Raw genomic sequence first — 21,048 nt, forward strand, 5'->3', positions numbered from 1 at the left:
CACTAAATATGCACATTTTCGAACAAACTCTATATGTATTGTGTAATATGATGTTATAGGACTGTCATCTGAAGAAGTTTGAGAAGGTTAGTGAAAAAATTAATATCTTTTGCTGGTTTATTCGTTATCGCTATTGTTGGCTTGAATCAATGCTGTTGTGTGGTTGGCTATTGTAGTAAGCTAATATAATGCTATATTGTGTTTTCGCTGTAAAACACTTAAAAAATCTGAAATATTGGCTGGATTCACAAGATCTTTGTCTTTCATTTGCTGTATGCTGTGTATTTTTCATAAATGTTTTATGATGAGTATGATGAGTAGTTGTTTCTTGGTTAGTGACTATTTATATCTTTATATCTATGCAGGAAAAAAATGGTGGGAAAAAAAAGTTGTGTCTTTTGCTATCGTGGTTAGCTAATAGAAATACATATTGTGTCTTCCCTGTAAAACATTTTAAAAATCAGAAATGATGGCTGGATTCACAAGATGTGTATCTTTCATCTGGTTGGTGTCTTGGACTTGTGATTTAATGATATTTAGATGCTAGTATTTACTTGTGGCGCTATGCTAGGCTATGCTAGTCAGCTTTTTTACTGATGAGGGTGCTCCCGGATCCGGGATTGTGTGCAAGTAGAAGTTAACATACATCTTGAATAACGTTCCAACCGGAGAATTAGATTGACTTCAGAAGAGCGGTGGAACGGAGTTCCTCCTCATGTGAAGGCGTGTGTTCAATGCGTGGTCACCTCATGGCAGTGATAGCTAATTCCTGTCTCCTTCGGCCCCCCTTCACATTAGAGTCATCAGACAAAGTTCTATTGACTGTTGACATCTAGTGGAAGCCGTAGGAAGTGAAAACTCATCAATATCTCGCTGTAATTTCAATGAGAGCTTGGTTGAAAATCTGCCACCTCAGAAACAATTCAAACAGGAAGTGGAACTTCTCAGGTTTTTGCCTGCCATATGAGTTCTGTTATACTCAGACATAATTCAAACAGTTTTAGAAACTTCAGAGTGTTTTCTATCCAATACTAATAATAATATGCATATATTAGCAACTATGACTGAGGAGCATGCAGTTTACTCTGGGCACCTCTGTGCACCTTTCATCCAAACTACTCAATACTGCCCCTGCAGTCATAAGAAGCCTCATAACTGGCTGAGGTAGGCTAAGTTATTTTATATACAGTCGTGGCCAAAAGGTTTTAAAAATGACACAAATATTAATTTTCACAAAGTTTGCTGCTTCAGTGTCTTTAGATATTTTTGTCAGATGTTACTATGAAATAATGAAGTATAATTACAAGCATTTCATAAATGTCAAAGGCTTTTATTGACAATTACATGAAGTTGATGCAAAGAGTCAATATTTGCAGTGTTGACCCTTCTTTTTCAAGACCTCTGCATTCCGCCCTGGCATGCTGTCAATAACTTCTGGGCCACATCCTGACTGATGACAGCCCATTCTTGCATAATCAATGCTTGGAGTTTGTCAGAATTTGTGGGTTTTTGTTTGTCCACCCGCCTCTTGAGGATTGACCACAAGTTCTCAATGGGATTAAGGTCTGGGGAGTTTCCTGGCCATGGACCCAAAATATTGATGTTTTGTTCCCCGAGCCACTTAGTTATCACATCAAATTTATTTATATAGCCCTTCGTACATCAGTTGATATCTCAAAGTGCTGTACAGAAACCCAGCCTAAAACCCCAAACAGCAAGCAATGCAGGTGTAGAAGCACGGTGGCTAGGAAAAACTCCCTAGAAAGGCCAAAACCTAGGAAGAAACCTAGAGAGGAACCAGGCTATGAGGGGTGGCCAGTTCTCTTCTGGCTGTGCCGGGTGGAGATTATAACAGAACATGGCCAAGATGTTCAAATGTTCATAAATGACCAGCATGGTCAAATAATAATAATCACAGTAGTTGTCGAGGGTGCAGCAAGTCAGCACCTCAGGAGTAAATGACAGTTGGCTTTTCATAGCCGATCATTAAGAGTATCTCTACCGCTCCTGCGGTCTCTAGAGAGTTGAAAACAGCAGGTCTGGGACAGGTAGCACGTCCGGTGAACAGGTCAGGGTTCCATAGCCGCAGGCAGAACAGTTGAAACTGGAGCAGCAGCACGGCCAGGTGGACTGGGGTCAGCAAGGAGTCATCATGCCAGGTAGTCCTGAGGCATGGTCCTAGGGCTCAGGTCCTCCGAGAGAGAGAAAGAAAGAGAGAAAGAGAGAATTAGAGAGAGCATACTTAAATTCACACAGGACACCGGATAAGACAGGAGAAGTACTCCAGATATAACAAACTGACACTAGCCCCCCAACACAAACTAATGCAGCATAAATACTGGAGGCTGAGACAGGAGGGGTCAGGAGACACTGTGGCCCATCCGATGATACCCCCGGAACAGGGCCAAACAGGAAGGATATAACCCCACCCACTTTGCGAAAGCACAGCCCCCACACCACTAGAGGGATATCTTCAACCACCAACTTACCATCCTGAGACAAGGCCGAGTATAGCCCACAAAGATCTCCGCCACGGCACAGCCCAAGGGGGGGGGGGGGGCGCCAACCCAGACAGGAAGATCACGTCAGTGACTCAACCCACTCAAGTGACGCACCCCTCCTAGGGACGGCATGAAAGAGCACCAGTAAGCCAGTGACTCACATATTTCCACAAGTATAATTATCTAGCAGTATATGTTGAAAGAGGGCCAAATCTTGTGCATTATTGAGAACAAGGATGCATCCCAAATGGCACCCTATTCCCTTTATAGTACACTATTATTGATCAGGGCTCTTAGGGAATAGGGTGCCCTTTGGAACACACACAAGGTCTGAAACAAAGTGTGGTGTTCACACCTTCGTCTTAAGAGTTTCAAAAGACTTCCTGACTAATATGCTAATGAGGTGCTCTGATTGCTCGTTAGTGTTGATTGTGACATGTGAGTAATACACGCTGATTAGTAAAGACTGACAGAGTTACTCTTAGACATCCGGTTAATGGGACTCTTGACTGCTCTGTACAGTATGCAGGTGTCACACCTGGCATAGTGACATCTTACATATATGTACACTGCAAGTTAGTCAGCATCCCAAATTACCCCCTACACTCTTAAAACCTTTTCTTCTATCTAGAACCTTGTCACGTAGAGTAGACCAGAAGGCTAAACTGAAAAACCAAACCTCTATCAAATAAAAAGATGGCGGAGCCGTAAAAGTACTTCTGTGCTTCTGGGTGTTTATTTACATAGTGAATCCGGAAGAAAAACTACAGTACTGCCATCCAAAGTATACATTATGGGGACAGCTTAAAAACAGTGCTGCCCCATCAACAGCTCAATACAAAATGGTTCCCCCCTTGAACTGAAAGAGAGGCTCCTTTTGTAGGGGAAGCCCCTCCCATTAGAACATACCCAGCACTAATTCATTAAGCAATTACTTTCATCAAAGCCTACATTTTCCACTCAGCTAAACATAATGAATTAAATACATTGCAACACATTTCTCATGATACAATATACCAATATAACACATTTACAAAATCCCATCCCTACTGATATGGAGTCTTCCAATATCCCCATTCACGTGAACGAGCCATTCGGGACAGGCACTACAAAGCCAGCCCGATTACCTTAGCTCTGGTCCTTAACCCAGCATACCCGGAAGCTACAGAGGCAGAGAGGAACAGAACCAAACAAACAACATGCTCATCCATAACATTGATAAATACAATAAACGTTGCTTAAATTAAACATGAACAAATGTCTGCATATTCTTTATATAATAAACTGTTACTGACGGCAGGTAAGAATAAAGTGTGAAATGTATGTACTAAGATAGAGAAGTTAACTTGTGTGTCGACCCACATTGTTAACGTAGCTGATAACGGAGCAGGGAAGCCCGATGAATGTGTGTGTTAGTGTACCAAACGCTGCCCGCGGCCATTAACGGACTAATCCGTCACAAACCTAAAAGGGTTCTTCAGCTGTCCCCATAGGATAACCATTTGAAGTACCCTTTTTGGTTCCAGGTAGAACAGTTTGCGTTCCATGTAGAACGCTTTCCACAGAGGGTACCAAAAAGGGTTATAGCTGGACCCAAAAAGGGTTCTCCTGTGGGGATGGCCGAAGAACCCTTTTAGGTTCTAGACAACACCTGTTCTTGTAAGAGTGTATTGCTTATATAGTCCACTATAAGTAGTATTTCACTACTTATAGGGAAAAGACTGCCATTGGGGGCACAGCCTCAGCCTGAGTCTTTTTAACTATTCAGGAGCTCAAACTTCCAACACACACACCCACCAAGGAGGGAAGTCAGAGGATGTGGGTAAAATACGTTTGAGATTCATCAACAGACTGAGTTTTAAAGTATAACAACTTCAGGACATCTGAAGATCTACTACCAAATCTATCAGGGAAATAATACAATGACAAAACATGTAAATCAAAGTAAGAAAAAGCGAAAAGGAACTGCAATCATAGAAATGTACAGTTGAAGTCGGAAGTTTACATACACCTTAGCCATTTAATCCTAGTAAACATTCCCTGTCTTAGGTCAGTTACGATCACCACTTTATTTTAAGAATGTGAAATGTTAAAATAATAGCGTGATATGATGATAGTGATTTATTTCAGCTTTTATTTTTTTCATCACATTCCCAGTGGGTCAGAAGTTTACATGCACTCAATTAGTATTTGGTAGCATTGCCTTTAAGCCATTTGGCCACAACTTTGGAAGTATGCTTGGTGTCATTGTCCATTTGGAAGACCCATTTGCGACCAAGCTTTAACTTCCTGATTGATGTCTTGAGATGTTGCTTCAATATATCCACAATTTTTCTCCCTCATGATGCTATCTATTTTGTGAAGTGCACCAGTCCCTCCTGCAGCAAAGCACCCCCACAACATGATGCAGCCACCCCCGTGCTTCACTGTTGGGATGGTGTTCTTCGGCTTGCAAGCATCCCCCTTTTTCCTCCAAACATAACGATGGTCATTATGGACAAACAGTTCTATTTTTGTTTCATCAGACCAGAGGACATTTCTCCAAAAAGTAGGATATTTGTCCCCATGTGCAGTTGCAAACTGTAGTCTGGCTTTTTTATGGCGGTTCTGGAGCAGTGGCTTCTTCCTTGATGAGCGGCCATTCAGGTTCTGTTGATATAGGACTCGTTTTACTGTGGATATAGATACTTTTGTACCTGTTTCCTCCAGCATCTTCACAGGGTCCTTTGCTGTTGTTCTGGGTTTGATTTGCACTTTTCGCACCAAAGTTTGAGTTTGAGTTTATTTTATTTTTACAGGGACAGTGCACATTAATCAACGTTTCAGTAAAAGTGCCGGTTTTAGCCAGCCGGCTAATTTTCAACCGCAGTCCCTGGGCAAAGTACGTTCAAATCTAGGAAAGAGAGCGCGTCTCCTTCCTAAGCGGTATGATGGCTGCGTGGTCCCATGGTGTTTTTACTTGCATACTATTGTTTGTACAGATGAACGTGGTACTTACAGGCATTTGGAAATTGCTCCCAAGGATGAACCAGACTTGTGGAGGTCTACAATTGTTTTTCTGAGGTCTTGGCTGATTTCTTTTGATTTTCCCATGATGTCAAGCAAAGAGGCACTGAGTTTGAAGGTAGGCCTTGAAATACATCCACAGGTACACCTCCAATTGACTCGAATGATGTCAATTAGCCTATCAGAAGCTTCTAAAGCCATGACATAATTTTCTGGAATTTTCCAAGCTGTTTAAAGGCACAGTCAACTTGGTGTATGTAAACTTCTGACACACTGGAATTGTGATACAGTGAAATAAGTTAAATAATCTGTGTGTAAACAATTGTTTGGAAAAATGGCTTGTGTCATGCACAAAGTAGATGTCCTAACCGACTTGCCAAAACTATAGTTTGTTAACAAGAAATTTGTGGAGTGGTTGAAAAACAAGTTTTAATGACTCCAACATATGTGTATGTAAACTTCCGTCTTCAACTGTAGTTACAAACACAATTTACATAATTCTATTAGCTATTTCTCTATCCATCCATTAAAATGAAATGTAAAAACATTAAACTTTGGAGGGAAAAATGTAATGAAAACTGCATATGTCCTTCAGTAGCGTTGCAGAAAATATTTTCCAAACTTTGATAGTTTTTTCGCTGACATTCAGACTTCTTAATGCTATTTGACAGATAGGAGAGTGAGTGGGAGTAGAGAGGGAGAGAGGGAGGATGATCTTCTTGGCCTTCCTGCGATACCTGGTGTTGTAGGTATCCTGTATGGCAGGCAGTGTGCGCACAATGGTGCAATCGGCTGAGCGTTGCACCCTCTGTAACGCCTTGCAGTCCAAAGCAATGGAGTTGCAGAACCAGGCTGTGAATCAGCCCATCAGTATGCTCTCGATGGTGCTCCTGTAGAACACTCTCAGGGCCCTCAGGGACAGGCTGAATTTCTTCAGCATCCTGAGGTTGAAGAGTCGCTGTCATGCCTTCACTGCAGTGTCCGTGTGGTTTGACCATTTCACCTGCTCGGAGATGTGTACGCTGAGGAACTTGACTTTTTTGACCATCTCCACGGCGGACCCGTTGATGAGGATGGGGGCGTGCACAGCCTGGTTCCTCCTGAAGTCCACAATCAGTTCCTCTGTTTTACTGACATTGAGGGAGTAGCTGTTGAGCTGGCACCATGCAGTCAGATTGCCAACTAGAGGTTGACACGGGAACAGGACTCCTGCGGATCCTGCGGGATTCTGGCAGGAATGGGAGTAAAGTTCTATAGTCAAGTTCGGGACAGGACTTGACAGGATCAACAGTCTGCAGAAACGGGCAGTGAAGGAATAGTTTTTTGGGCAGAAATATGGAATGTGTGGGGCATTTAATAAAAATACTGTGTAGGCTAGGCCTACTATAGTATATGTTTACTCATGCCTCGCTCCAGTTGTTGCCAGTCACTACGCTACCTCAGAGTCAGATGCCAACCTATGTCAATAGGCTAAATGATAAAGCCTTCAAGGAATTGCAATGTCTTGTTGCAGACCCATCACTAACATTAACATTAGAGCAAAGAAAATGGCTATGTTTTAGCTATATTTGATGTGGTTGTCTTTGACAAGGAACGAACAGAGTACAGCTTGTAAAAAATGCTGCGGTTTAACCAAACAGGCTACCAACTGGAGAGCGGGACAAGTGGCTTGAAGCGGCATAGCTGCTCTACTCCAAACAACTTTACAGTCAAGCCAAATTTAACTAAACCCGTGCCATCTGAGGTGAAGAGTGAAATAAAAATAGATTGACTTATGCAAAACTGCCACTCAGGGTTTTTTTTATGTTGTAAATGTTAATGTGTTGTAAATGTTCATATGTGCTCAGTGCTCAGCTGTAGGCTACAGATGTATGTGCTGTGATGAGCAGACCATCATGATGGGGTCTCTGTCCTCATTCTCCAGCCTTAATTGATCTACATTTAGGTAATCTAGAATATGCTCTTATTTAGAGTGGGATTTTTACTGGGAAGGGACACGAAAGTTCTGGAGTTATAGAACTGTTGCGAGATCAGGCCTGTACAGGAAAAAAATGTACAGGACAAGACGGGACAGGAATGAATTTTAACTCCCGCATCAACCTCTAGTGCTTAACTCATCCCTGTAGGCCATCTCGCCGTTGTTAGTAATCAGGCCTACTACTGTCGTGTCAGTGAACTTGATGATGGCGTCGTGGTCAACAGGGAGTACAGGAGGTGACTGAGGAGGCCCCCTTGTGGGGCCCCTTGTGGAGAATCAGTGTTGGGGAGGTTATTTTGCCTACCTTTACCACCTGGGGCGGCCGTCAGGAAGTCCTGGTGAGCTTATAAGCCACTATGGTATTAAAGGCCGAGCTGTAGTTGATGAACAGCATCCTTACATATGCTTTCCTCTTGTCCAAGTGGACGAGGGCAGTGTGCAGCGCACTGGCGATTTACCCCGTCGCACAACATGTTATTGGTCATAAAGCAGAGCCCCCCGCCTTTGTTCTTACCAGAGAACCCACTTCCTATCTGTTCGAAAAACTGTCAATGCGCTGGTTGTATATAATCCTTTTGGATGTCGGAGGAAAATCAAGTCTCAGAAAAACAGAGTATGTTGCAGAATCTGATGTCCCCCTGGAAGGAGATCCTCGCTCTGAGTTCATCAAGTTTATTCATTAATGATTGATCATTGGCGAGTAGGTATGTGCATGTATGTGTGTGTGTGCACAGAGAACATTCATTTGTTTACAATGGTATTCAATGAAAGGACAAGTAGACTGAAAAATATTAACCATAGCCACTACCATCATAAATGTCACTTTTAAAGTGTAATTTCCTATTACCTAGGACCCTTTTAATTGAATGTACATTAGTATCTTGTGTTTTTTAAGGATTGTGTGTATGAAATACATGTCAACTGTGTATGAAATACATCAAATCATTGTGCTGCAGGGTGTGGGAGCTGTACAGTATTTTCAATCAATCACGTCCCATGTGCACAGTCACCCCCACACACTTACACACACATGCATAATGAATGTACACACGTCAACACTTGTGCATGCGCATATTTCCCCCTTTTCCCCCACACACACTCTTCTTATTCCTATAGCTCTGTCTGTCAGACTTTATGATTTTCACAATTGCTTTTCCATCTGTCAGTTTTCACATCATTCCACAAAACAGGCATATGAACCTTGTCATCATCACACAGTGACATCTCCAGCAACACTTATTCTGTTATATTCCGTGATAATATCACATCACATCTACAGCTACATCACATCACAGATGTCACAGACAAGATAGTGTATAGCTCTGAACACCTTAAACTCACAATACGTAAACTAACTATTTACCTCAGTGAAAGCATTAGAGCAAACAGCGTTCGGTTCCTACCTAATTTAGTGTTCAATCAAGTCTAGTATCAGTTATTAATCAATAAAAATAATATTCAATGTTTGGAGTATGTGTCACATCCCAGCAAACCAAAATTGGTTCTGTGAACATTCGTTAGGTTGCGGCATATACAAACTTTATTTGTCCGAACCCAGAATCAAATATGCTGCTCAAAAATAACATGTTAGCTGTGGTAGATTGGCGAATTGTTGCATTTATCAGAGTGTCATCAGGTACCCTGATTTCAGACGTGTCCATGCAAACAGGATTATTAAGGGAATATTCTTGCCAAGCATTTAAACATTTTAATCGAACGATTATGTTATTCTAACTAAAAAAAACATTCACCTGGTATTACAAGAACGTTTTCAGAACACATTTTGTTTGTTCTTTAATGGTTCCCAGAATGTTTCATTGGGTTTTGGGAACATTGTGTGGACATATGTTCCCAAAACATAAAAATTGTAAATTTATAGTGAAATGTTTCTATTAGATTGAAAAACAGATTTGCCTGGTGTTGCAAGAACATTCCCAAAACACATTTTTATATTCTTTAAAAACTTCTTAGGGATAGGGGGCAGTATTCGGAAGTTTGGATGACTGAGGTGCCCAAAGTAAACTGCCTGTTACACAGGCCCAGAAGCTAGGATATGCATATGCATGGTAGTATTCGATAGAAAACACTCTAAAGTCACTGAACTCTGTACTCTTTTGTAACCTGGTCATCTCTGTATACCCGTCGCAAGACCCACATGTTGATGCTTATTTAGAAAACCCTCTTAGGCCTCACTCCCCCCTATCTGAGATACCTACTGCAGCCCTCATCCTCCACATACAACACCCATTCTACCAGTCACATTCTGTTAAAGGTCCCCAAAACACACATCCTTGGGTCGCTCCTCTTTTCAGTTCGCTGCAGCTAGCGACTGGAATGAGCTGCAACAAACACTCAAACTGAACAGTTTTATCTAAATTTCTTCATTCAAGGACTCAATCATGGACACTCTTACTGACAGTTGTGGCTGCTTTGCGTGATTTATTGTTGTCTCTACCTTCTTGCTCTTTGTGCTGTTGTCTGTGCCCAATAATGTTTGTACCATGTTTTGTGCTGCTACCATGTTGTGCTGCCATCATGTTGTGTTGCTACCATGTTGTTGTCATGTTGTGTTGCTACCATGCTGTGTTGTCATGTGTTGCTGCCATGCTATATTGTTGTCTTAGGTCTCTCTGTAGTGTTGTGTTGTGTCTCTTGTCGTGATATATGTTTTGACCTATATTTTTATTTTCATTTTTAATCACAGCCCCCATCACCGCAGGAGGCCTTTGGCCTTTTGGTAGGCAATCATTGTAAATAAGAAATTCTTCTTAACTTAATTTTTCTCGTAAAAAAAATAAAATATATATATATATATTTCTCTCCAGATGTAATGGCAATTTGCATTGATTGTGTACGTGATATAAAGACGCATGCCATTTTTAATTTCATTGATAGGACATTTGAGCAGGGTGTAATCACACAAACAACACAACTGTCAGGGCTCAGGCTAAGACCCAGATGCAGACACAGAAGGCAGATAGTACGAGTCTCAGAGTTTATTATAGTACAATGGGCAGGAAAAAGGTAAGTCAAGGCAGGCAAAGGGTCGTAATCCAAATCAGAGTCAGGCAGGTACAGGACGGCAGGCAGGATCAGGGTCAGGACAGGCAGAAAGGTCAGAACTGGGAAGACTAAGAAAAACAAAAATTAGAGTACAGGAAACATGGTAACATGCTGTAAGGATAAAAAACCCTGAAATGGACAAAAATGAATGGGATCAAATTGGCAGTGTACAAAACATATACACGATGGCAAATACCACTCAAATGGACAGCAGATCATTATTATAGTACAATGGGCAGGAAAAAGGTAAGCCAAGGCAGGCAAAGGGTCGTAATCCAAATCAGAATCAGGCAGGTACAGGACGGCAGGCAGGATCAGGGTCAGGACAGGCAGAAAGGTCAGAACTGGGAAGACTAAGAAAAACAAAAATTAGAGCACAGGAAACATGGTAACATGCTGGTAGGACTTGACGGGACAAGACGAATTGGCAGCAGACAAACAGTAAACACAGGTATAAATGCACAGGGGATAATGGGGAAAATGGTAGACACCTGGAGGGAGGTGGAGACAAGCACAAGACAGGTGAAACAGATCAGGGTGTGACAATAACCATATTTTGTACACTTCATATGGTACCGTCCGCCTTGATTCGGTCTTATGTAGAGAAATTTGAAACTGTGTTTTTTACATTGGATAAAAGTAGAGACTCTTTTGTAGAGAAATTGTATATCATATACTGCATTTGAGGAACAATGGGAAAGTAATTCTGCTTTGAAAGTTGATAAACTTGTGGCCCCCCTTTTGAGAAAATGTCTCTTGAAAGTGTTGGTACACCTACTGGAGAGCTCTTCTGTAGGGTATGTAAAAATGTATCACTAGCCACTTTAAACAATGCCACTTAATATAATGTTTACATACCCTACATTACTCATCTCATATGTATATGTATATACTGTACTCTATATCATCTACTGCATCTTGCCATCTTTATGTAATACATGTATCACTAGCCACTTTAAACTATGCCACTTTATGTTTATATACCCTACATTACTCATCTCATATGTATATACTGTACTCTATACCATCTACTGCATCTTGCCTATGCCGTTCTGTACCATCACTCATTCATATATCTTTATGTACATATTCTTTATCCCTTTACACTTGTGTGTATAAGGTAGTAGTTGTGGAATTGTTAGGTTACTCGTTGGTTATTACTGCATTGTCGGAACTAGAAGCACAAGCATTTCGCTACACTCGCATTAACATCTGCTAACCATGTGTATGTGACAAATAAAATTTGATTTGATTTGATTTTTTGTCTACACCCATTAAAACTTCTTTGGGATAGATGGCAGTATTTTGACGTCTGGATGAAAAGTGTGCACAAAGTAAACTGCCTGCTACTCAGGCCCAGAAGCTAGGATATGCATATCGTTGGTAGATTTGGATAGAAAACACTCCACATTTTCTAAAACTGTTAAAATAATGTCTGTGAGTATAACAGAACTGAAATGGCAGGCGAAACCCCGAGGACAAACCATCATTCCCCCCCCCAAAAAAATCATCCTACCACGGATTTCAATGGCCGGCACTTTTATAATAGGGTGAAATCGTGCCCGGTTGCAGTTCCTAGGGCTTCCACTAGATGTCAACAGTCTTTAGAAAGAGTTTCAGGCTGGTTTTTTGAAAAATTAAGAAGTCGTTTTTCTAAGGGCTCCCATTTTGGCTGTAGTGTTTCCATGCGCATGGCCGAGAGAGCGCCTTCTTTTTGTTTATCTCCGGCAAAGACAATAACGATTCTCTGTCTTAAATGTTATTGTTAATTTGCGTATTAGGGTACCTAAGGATTGATTAGAAACGTTGATTGACTTGTTTGGATAAGTTTATTGGTAACGTTTGGGATTCATTTTGTATGCATTTTGACCGATGGAAACCGAGTGGATTATTGACTGAAGACTTAGTTTTTATGGATATAAAGAAGACATTTATCGAACAAAAGGACCATTTGTAATGTAACTGTAACCTTTTGGAGTGCCAACAGCAGAAGATCTTCAAAGGTAAGGCATATATATTATATCACTATTTCTGACTTTCGTGTCGCAACTCCCTGGTTGAAAATGATTTGTTATGCATTTGCGTGCTGGACGCTGTCCTCAGATAATCGCATGGTTTGCTTTCGCCGTAAAGCCTTTTTGAAATCTGACACCTTGGCTGGATTAACAACAAGTTAAGCTTTATTTTGATGTATTGCACTTGCGATTTCATAAAAGTTTCATATTTATTGTAATTTAATTTGAATTTGGCATTCTGCCATTTCACCGGATGTTGGCCAGGTGGGACGCTACCGTCCCACCTATCCCAAAGTCACACCATCTTAAGCCATAGCCCCACACATCTATTTAAGGATTCAAACGTGAGGCCATGTGCTAAATAGACTGAGAAGTTCAGTAAGCATTGAAAGATTTCAAGACTAAAAGTAGTAAAAGTAGTAGCCTACAATAAGGAAAACTCCAGGTAAAAGTACACTTGATCTAGTCCTTGGCATATATGCTAATCTGACTTTGGTTCAGTTCATTTTGATCTTCACATTATCGTCTCTGGTAAACACAAGTTTATTAGTCACATGCACAGGATACAGAAGGTGTAAACGGTACAGTGAAATGGTTACTTGCAGAGTAGCAATACCAAAAACAGAAAGTGTCCAGATAAAAATATTTTGTAAATATTGTAAAATTATTATGTAGCCAGGTGGTTAAAGCACATAGCTGTATTCATTTATATCCACTAGATGGCACTGTCCATTTTAGAGATCCATAAATAATGTGTGCAAGTGGTTATGGGATGGTGCATGCACAGTGTGTAAGAGTGAGAGCAAGCAATTACACTAGAGAGCTGTTGAAATTCATTGTGGGTCCAACATTACTTTAGATGGATTGACATGAGGATGTTAGCTTCTTGCTAGCTGAATACCAGTGATCTCAGAACCACGTTGTGGAGTTGATAACATTATTTGAAGCTGCTATATGGGTGAGATGAGGATCTACTGTTACATGTGGGGTTAGGGTATCATGTGGACAGTGTGTTTAAAGCAGAGCCACTACCTTTTATACATTTCACTTTGTAATTATTGTACTGAGATAATTTTTATGCACTTTACTAACATATTTATTTCACTTGATTGTGATTCAGACTGAACTTTACTTCATGGTGTCTTCACCTTGTGGTGATTTCCCTCCAACATTATCCTATTTTAAATGTAAGCTTCGACAAAATATACAACTCCAAATTAGTTTGTGTCCTGTGCTGGGTTTACTTTTGCCAGGTTAGACATTTTGATAGCAGGAGTGCGGTTCTGATAGCTTCGTTAGGCTAGTGAAGTGCATAATTACGGTAGTGGTGAAGAGTGGTACTGGGCCAGAGCAATCTGACGAGGGACGGTGCCAGGGGATCTGAGAACGGGCAATGAGGCCTGCCTGGGGTTGCTGTGGAACTTCTGTAACCAGACTGCCAGAATCCAGAGAACGCTGTCAACCATTGTAAATCATCGCAGACCATCGCAGAGGACCATCTGCCACCATTTGCCATCACCTCCATCCATCCATCTAGCAACTTTCAGAGATTGTTTCTACTCTACACTATATCCTTGAACTGAGTTTGAGTACAATTTTCCGAATATGAGTATCATGTCTCTGTCAATTCGCAGTCTTACAGTGAGTAGGAAGAAGAGGATGAGATTGACCCTCAGCCAGCTCCAGGACCAGCCTGTCAGCAACCAGCTCATCAGCTGCCTGCAGGAGGAGAAATATTGATATAAAAAAATGGTGAAACTGAATGGACTTCTTACCCAAGGAATGAGCCACCCCGCATGGCTGCCAATGTGATAAGGATGCAACCAGGGCCGACGTGGAGGGCGGTTACTCATGTGCAGGACATAAAGTCTTCTTTCGAACTGTTGATCCCAGACACCATCCATAAAATCATTCTGGACTGCACTACTTAGGAGGGAAGGCGTGATTTTGGATAGAGATGGAAGGAGATGGATCAAACTCATTTACATGCATACTTTGGGGTTCTTATCCTTGCTGGTGTTTTCAGATCCAATGGGGAATCCACAGAATCCCTGTGGGATGCAGAAACTGGCAGAGAACTTTTCCGTGCAACAATGTCTCTGGAAAACTTCCAGATTATTTCCGGGATTATCTGCTTCGATAACCGAGACACCAGACCAGCTCGGCGGCAGAGAGACAAGCTAGCTGAAATCAGGTCAGTGTGGGACAAGTGGGTGGACCGCCTTCCCCTGTTTTACAACCCTGGGCCCAACCTTAAGGTTGAAGAGCAGCTTATGCCATTTAGGGGCCGCTGCCCCTTCAGTCAGTACATATCATCTAAACCTGCAAAATATGGAATCAATATTTGGGCTGCCTGTGATGCTGCTTCATCATATGCGTGGAAAGTGTATACAGGGAAGCCAGATGGAGGAGCCCCTGAGAAGAACCAAGGGATGTCCTGGACGTGACACAGGTATTCTGTGGCTGCAACAGCACATGCGCTAACTTTTTTACTTTGGACAAGCTGGGACAGCAGCTCCTCAAGAGGAAGCTGACGATGGTAGGAACAGTACGAAAAAACAAGCCAGAGCTCCCATCTCAGCTGTTGAATACACGGAACAGGCCTATCAATTCCTCTAAGTTTGTGTTCACGGCCGACACGTCCTTAGTGTCCTACATGCCAAAGAAAGGCAAAAATGTGGTACTCATGAGTACGCTGCATAGAGATGGGATAATCTGTGGCTAGGAACATCAAAAAACAGAAATCATAATGGATTACAATGCCACAAAAGGAGGGGTGGACAATTTAGACAAGCTGGTGACTGGCTACAGCTGCAAAAGAAGAACCCTATTCTGGCCACTTGTGATATTCTTCAACATCTTGGACATCTCGGCGTACAACGAGTTGAACCCAGATTGGAACAGAGGGAAGCTCCAGAGGAGACGGCTCTTTCTTGAGGAGCGTGGCAAGGCATTGGTAAGACCTCAAATCCAGAGGAGGCACCATATCCCAAGGACCCCAGCTTCTGCAGCCATTGTGAGAAGGATTCAAGAGGAGGATGCTGGTGCCCCATCTGCCCGACCCACAGAACCAACAACTCCAATACCGGAAGAAAGTGTGAGTGATGTTGTTGCATGTGTGGGTGTCTGACTCTCCTACCTTGGCCCGCTGTAAATATATATGTGAGTGAGTGAGATTTTAGTAAAATTCCTGAACTAAGTGTTTTCATCATTCTAGATTGTAGCCCGGTAGCAACAAGATGAAGTGCTGCGATGTGTGTGGACCCAAGGAAGACAGGAAGACACAGTACACATGCATCAAGTGCAAGAAATACATTTGCAACACACACACAGTAAAACTCTGTCCCTCGTGGTGTGTAAACCGGCCTTAATTTGTGTTCAATGGGACTCATTTATCATTTCCATAAAATACTGTATGTAAAATTTGTCCTTCAGTTCAAAGCAATTAACATCAATAGTGATGAAAACCTTGTTTAAAACCTGTTGAGGACAGAGGGCGCTGTTTTCACTTTGGGGGAAAATCGTGCCCAATTTAAACGGCCTCGTACTCAATTCTTGCTCGTACAATATGCATATTATTATTACTATTGGATAGAAAACACTCTCTAGTTTCTAAAACCGTTTGAATTATATCTGTGAGTAAAACAGAACTCATTTGGTACAAACTTCCTGACCAGGAAGTGGAAAGTCTGAAAACTATGCTCTGTTCTAGGTCCTGCCTATAAATGGGCATGATACGTATTAGTATACATGCACGTCATACACCTTCCCCTAGATGTCAAGAGGCAGTGAGAGAAGAAATGGAGTGTTTATCTTGTTCTGAGTTGGAATAAATCCTCTTGGAATGACGTGTCACCCATTTCCTGTTTTCAGGAAGGCGCGAGAAGGAACCGGGGATTGCCTTCTGATAAGCTGTCGTTATAGGCGACTACTATCTCCGGCTTTGATTTTATTTGATACATGTGACAATATCATGGTAAAGTATGTTTTTTCAATATAGTTTTATTAGACTATTGAAATTTATTCGGGACGTTAGGCGTGTTGCGTTGTGTGCCTTTGTTCATGAAGGAGAGCTTCGCGCCACTTGGCTAGTGCGCTTGCTAATTCAAGAGGGAAAAAGGACGTTCTAAATCCAAACAACGATTGTTCTTGACAAAGGACCTCTTGTACAACATTCTGATGGAAGATCATCAAAAGTAGGACCCATTTTATGATGCTATTTCATATATCTGTCGAACTGTGTACTATTAGTTTTGCGCCCAGGTTTTGGGCACTCGCTCACCATAACGTAAGCCTTATGTCGTAATGAAGTTATTTTTAGAATTCTAACACGGCGATTGCATTAAGAACTAGTGTATCTATCATTTCCTATACAACATGTATTTTTTAGTTATGTTTATGAATAGCTATTTGGTCAGAATATGTGTGTCAGAAAAAGTGTCAGAAAAATATCCGGACGTTGTGGGAAAAAGTAGCTACGTTAGCACAATGTATAACCACTGATTTCAGCTCTAAATATGCACATTTTCGAACAAAACATAAGTGTATGTATAACCTGATGTTATAGGACTGTCATCTGATGAAGCATATCAAGGTTAGTCAAAAATTATATATCTTTTGCTGGTTTGTTACGATCGCTAACTTTTGCTGCTGGGAAATGGCTTGTGTTTCTGGCTATTGTGGTAAGCTAATATAACGCTATATTGTGTTTTCGCTGTAAAACACTTAATAAATCGGAAATATTGTCTGGAATCACAAGATGCCTGTCTTTCATTTGCTGTACACTATGTATTTTTCAGAAATGTTTTATGATGAGTATTTAGGTATTTGACGTTGGTGTCTGTAATTATTCTGTCTGCTTTCGGTGCAATTTCTGATTGTAGCTGCAATGTAAACTATGATTTATACCTGAAATATGCAAATTTTTCGAACAAAACATAGATTTATTGAATAACATGTTATAAGACTGTCATCTGATGAAGTTGTTTGTTGGTTAGTTTGGTTGGTTCTTGGTTAGTTAGGTTGGCTTTGTGCATGCTACCTGTGCTGTGAAAAATGTCTGTCCTTTTTTGTATTTGGTGGTGAGCTAACATAAATATACGTGGTGTTTTCGCTGTAAAACATTTAAAAAATCGGACATGTTGGCTGGATTCACAAGATGTGTACCTTTCATTTGCTGTATTGGACTTGTTAATGTGTGAAAGTTAAATATTTCAAAAAAATATATTTTGAATTTCGCGCTCTGCCTTTTCAGTGGAATGTGGGAGGAGTTCCATTTCCATTTACATTTAAGTCATTTAGCAGACGCTCTTATCCAGAGCGACTTAGAAATTGGAAAGTTCATACATATTCATCCTGGTCCCCCCGTGGGGAATGAACCCACAACCCTGGCGTTGCAAGCGCCATGCTCTACCAACTGAGCCACACGGGACCGCTGGCGGAACGCCAGAGCAGTACAGGTTAATATATATTTGTTGAAGATAAACATGATTTATTCCACCCATGTCTTGATTATAATTGATTTTGGTGGTTTGTAATGGGCCTGCAACGTTTCAACAATTCATGCAAGTTTCTATGAGTGACCTAGTCTTTCAGATACTGTTAGTATACTTAGATAACATACTTGTGTTCTCTCCGACGTTCCAGGACCACTTGGAGAGACTTGAGATTGTCACACCCTGATCTGTTTCACCTGTCCTTGTGCTTGTCTCCACCCCCTCCAGGTGTCACCCATCTTCCCCGTTATCCCATGGGTATTCAAACCTGTGTTTTCTGTCTGTCTGTGACAGTTTGTCTTATGATCCAAGTCAACCAGTGTGTTTTTCCAGTGCACCTGCCTTTTCTATTCTCTTTTGCTAGTCCTCCCAGTTTTGACACTTGCCTGTTTCCTAGACTCTGTACCCGCCTGCCTGACCATTCTGCCTGCCCTGACCTTGAGCCTGCCTGCCTGCCACACTGTACCTCCTGGACAAAACCTGAACTGGTTTTGACCTTTTACCTGTCCACGACCATTCTCTTTTCTACCCCTTTTGGATTATTAAATATCAAAGACTCAAACCATCTGCCTCCCGTGTCTGCATCTGGGTCTCGCCTTGTGCCCTTATAGAGATAGTTCTGAACAGACTGAAAGAGACAGGGTTGAAAGTGAAGCTTGAGAAGTACCATTTCCTTCAGAAAGAAGTGTGTTTCCTTGTGCATCCGTACACTCAATTTGATGACGCTTACCTGACACACTTATCTAAATTGATGATTCATGTGAAGGAAATGCTATAAACTAAATTCTGCATGCTAAATTCAGGGCATCAATGTTGAGAAAAGTAGCAAAACTTTTGTAGTTCTCGATGGCTAGCGTTATCTTTCAAAAACTGCGCAGTAGAAAGGACTATCAACACATACTGAGCAGCTCCCGTTTTAGACAGAGCATGCTACATGGCAGACCAATCCAAACTCATGTCCAGCACATTCATTATCTCAGCCAATCATGGCTAACTGAAAGGTTCCTATTAAGTTTTTCCGTGGCTAAACCAACTATATTCATAATTGAACACGTTTTTTTGTATTTACGGATGGAACAGAAGTTTGTAATTAAATCACATGAAAGTTCACATGTTCCAGAAGGCATTGTTGCCCAAAAATGCATTTTGATAAAAACCATTTTTATGTTCAAATGCCTCTCCTGTGAAGTAGTGACGTGTGACATATGCCTAGTTTCCTGAAACAAGTAAAATATGGTGACAAGCTGCACATTTGGAGTTTGAATCTAAAATGTTTGGTTCCTTCACTACAGTAGATCATTAACCCTCTGTGCCACCAGGGGATAGCTATGGACTTGTAGTTTTTTTCAGTTAAATATGGTCAATCAGGACACAGAAGACAGAAAAGTTATTAAATCCTTAAGAGTCTATTTATGCACCCGTGCATCAATCTAAGTAACATAATAAAAAAATCCCCATCAAAATACATCAGTTTCAGCAAGAAGAGATATCAGTTGTTTTTTTTGCGTCGACTGAGTCTCAATCCACCACATCACCTTTTCTCGGCCTTCTGCATCTGCGGTGGAAGGTGGCCGAGCTACACCAGTGTTTGTTAGACCATGAGACATCCCAAAAATCAGTGTTCTCACAAAAATGTCTGTAGCGTCTGAACTGTTTGGGCTACAAACTAATATGACATTTCTATGGAAAGGAGAGATTCTCACAAACACGTTGGTGTTCTCGTCTGAAGGTAACCAGTAGTAGTTTTAAGAAATTTATGGAAATATGGAGGTAGTTTTGTGCCAACAAAAAAGGCGTTAATATAGAGGTCCCCCCAAAAAATCCTTAGCTTTCTTTTATGTCCTAGATAAAGGAAAGACACTTCATACCCTTATTCCTAATGATGTATTTTTGGACAGTCTGTTTTGCCATTTATGAATGTGTTATTCAATATGTTTCTATGGACTATAGTAATAAAGGCCAAATTAATAATTAATAATTAGTAATAAAGGCCAAAGTTTTTTTATATACCTACAGGATCAATGGTATGACCATCTTAAAACAATTCCATATTTTAGCTTTTAGAGGTTAAAATGATCCCATCCTTTAAATATGCTTTGTAGTTGTTACACTGTATTTTATGATCTACAGCTATTTCCCTGGTGGTGCAGAGGGTTGATGATCTGGCTGCAGACCCAAAGATTGCAAGTTCAATCCCACATGTTATGTAACCATGTTTCCTTAAAAAAAAGGTGAAATGCAGGCTAAGATATACTCTACTAAAGGAGAGGATGTCTTTACTTTGTCCAGATTTATAAATTCAGTCAGAAGTTGAGAATTTAATAAATAAAATGTGTGAAAATTGACAGTTCAATTAAAAAAAACACACCTGATATAATTCCTACTTTGAGAGGATGATATGATCCCTCCTGGCTTATTTTTCATGATCGGAAAAGCAAAAGTGATCCTACATCATCACTAATAGTCTTGGATACCTTGTAATAATGGGCCCAGAAGTATGCAGTATATAAAAAAGATGAGTGAAAAGATGGTAAATAACCCACTTACCAGTATTTCCCTGGGTAAGTTGTGTTTAACAAGGCTTAAAAGGAAGTATATAATTCCTGTTTGACCACACTGCCATGGCTATATACAGAAAAAAGACAAGGAAAGCTATCTTCTCTGGTGGTGTAGTAGATAAAAGACCTGAATGTCCCCACATGTTACCACAACCTAAGGAACCATTCGGGGAACCATTAAAGAACAGACAAATGTGACATTTTTGATAAATAAATAGATTTTTTTCCAAAAAGCATCTGAATGTTTTTGGGATGTTATCATCCTAATGTTAGATGAAAACCTAACTAGAAATTAATAGGAATCTTAGCTAATGTTCTGGAAATGTTCCCAGTTTGCTATGATAGCTTTCTTTGGAGATGCTCCTTGTTTGACTTCAGGGGTCTCACCCCTTGTTGATATACAGTGCCTTCGGAAAGTATTCAGACCCCTTG

The sequence above is a fragment of the Salvelinus namaycush genome, chromosome 10 (assembly GCF_016432855.1).
Source record: "Salvelinus namaycush isolate Seneca chromosome 10, SaNama_1.0, whole genome shotgun sequence".
In the NCBI taxonomy this organism is placed as follows: domain Eukaryota; kingdom Metazoa; phylum Chordata; class Actinopteri; order Salmoniformes; family Salmonidae; genus Salvelinus; species Salvelinus namaycush.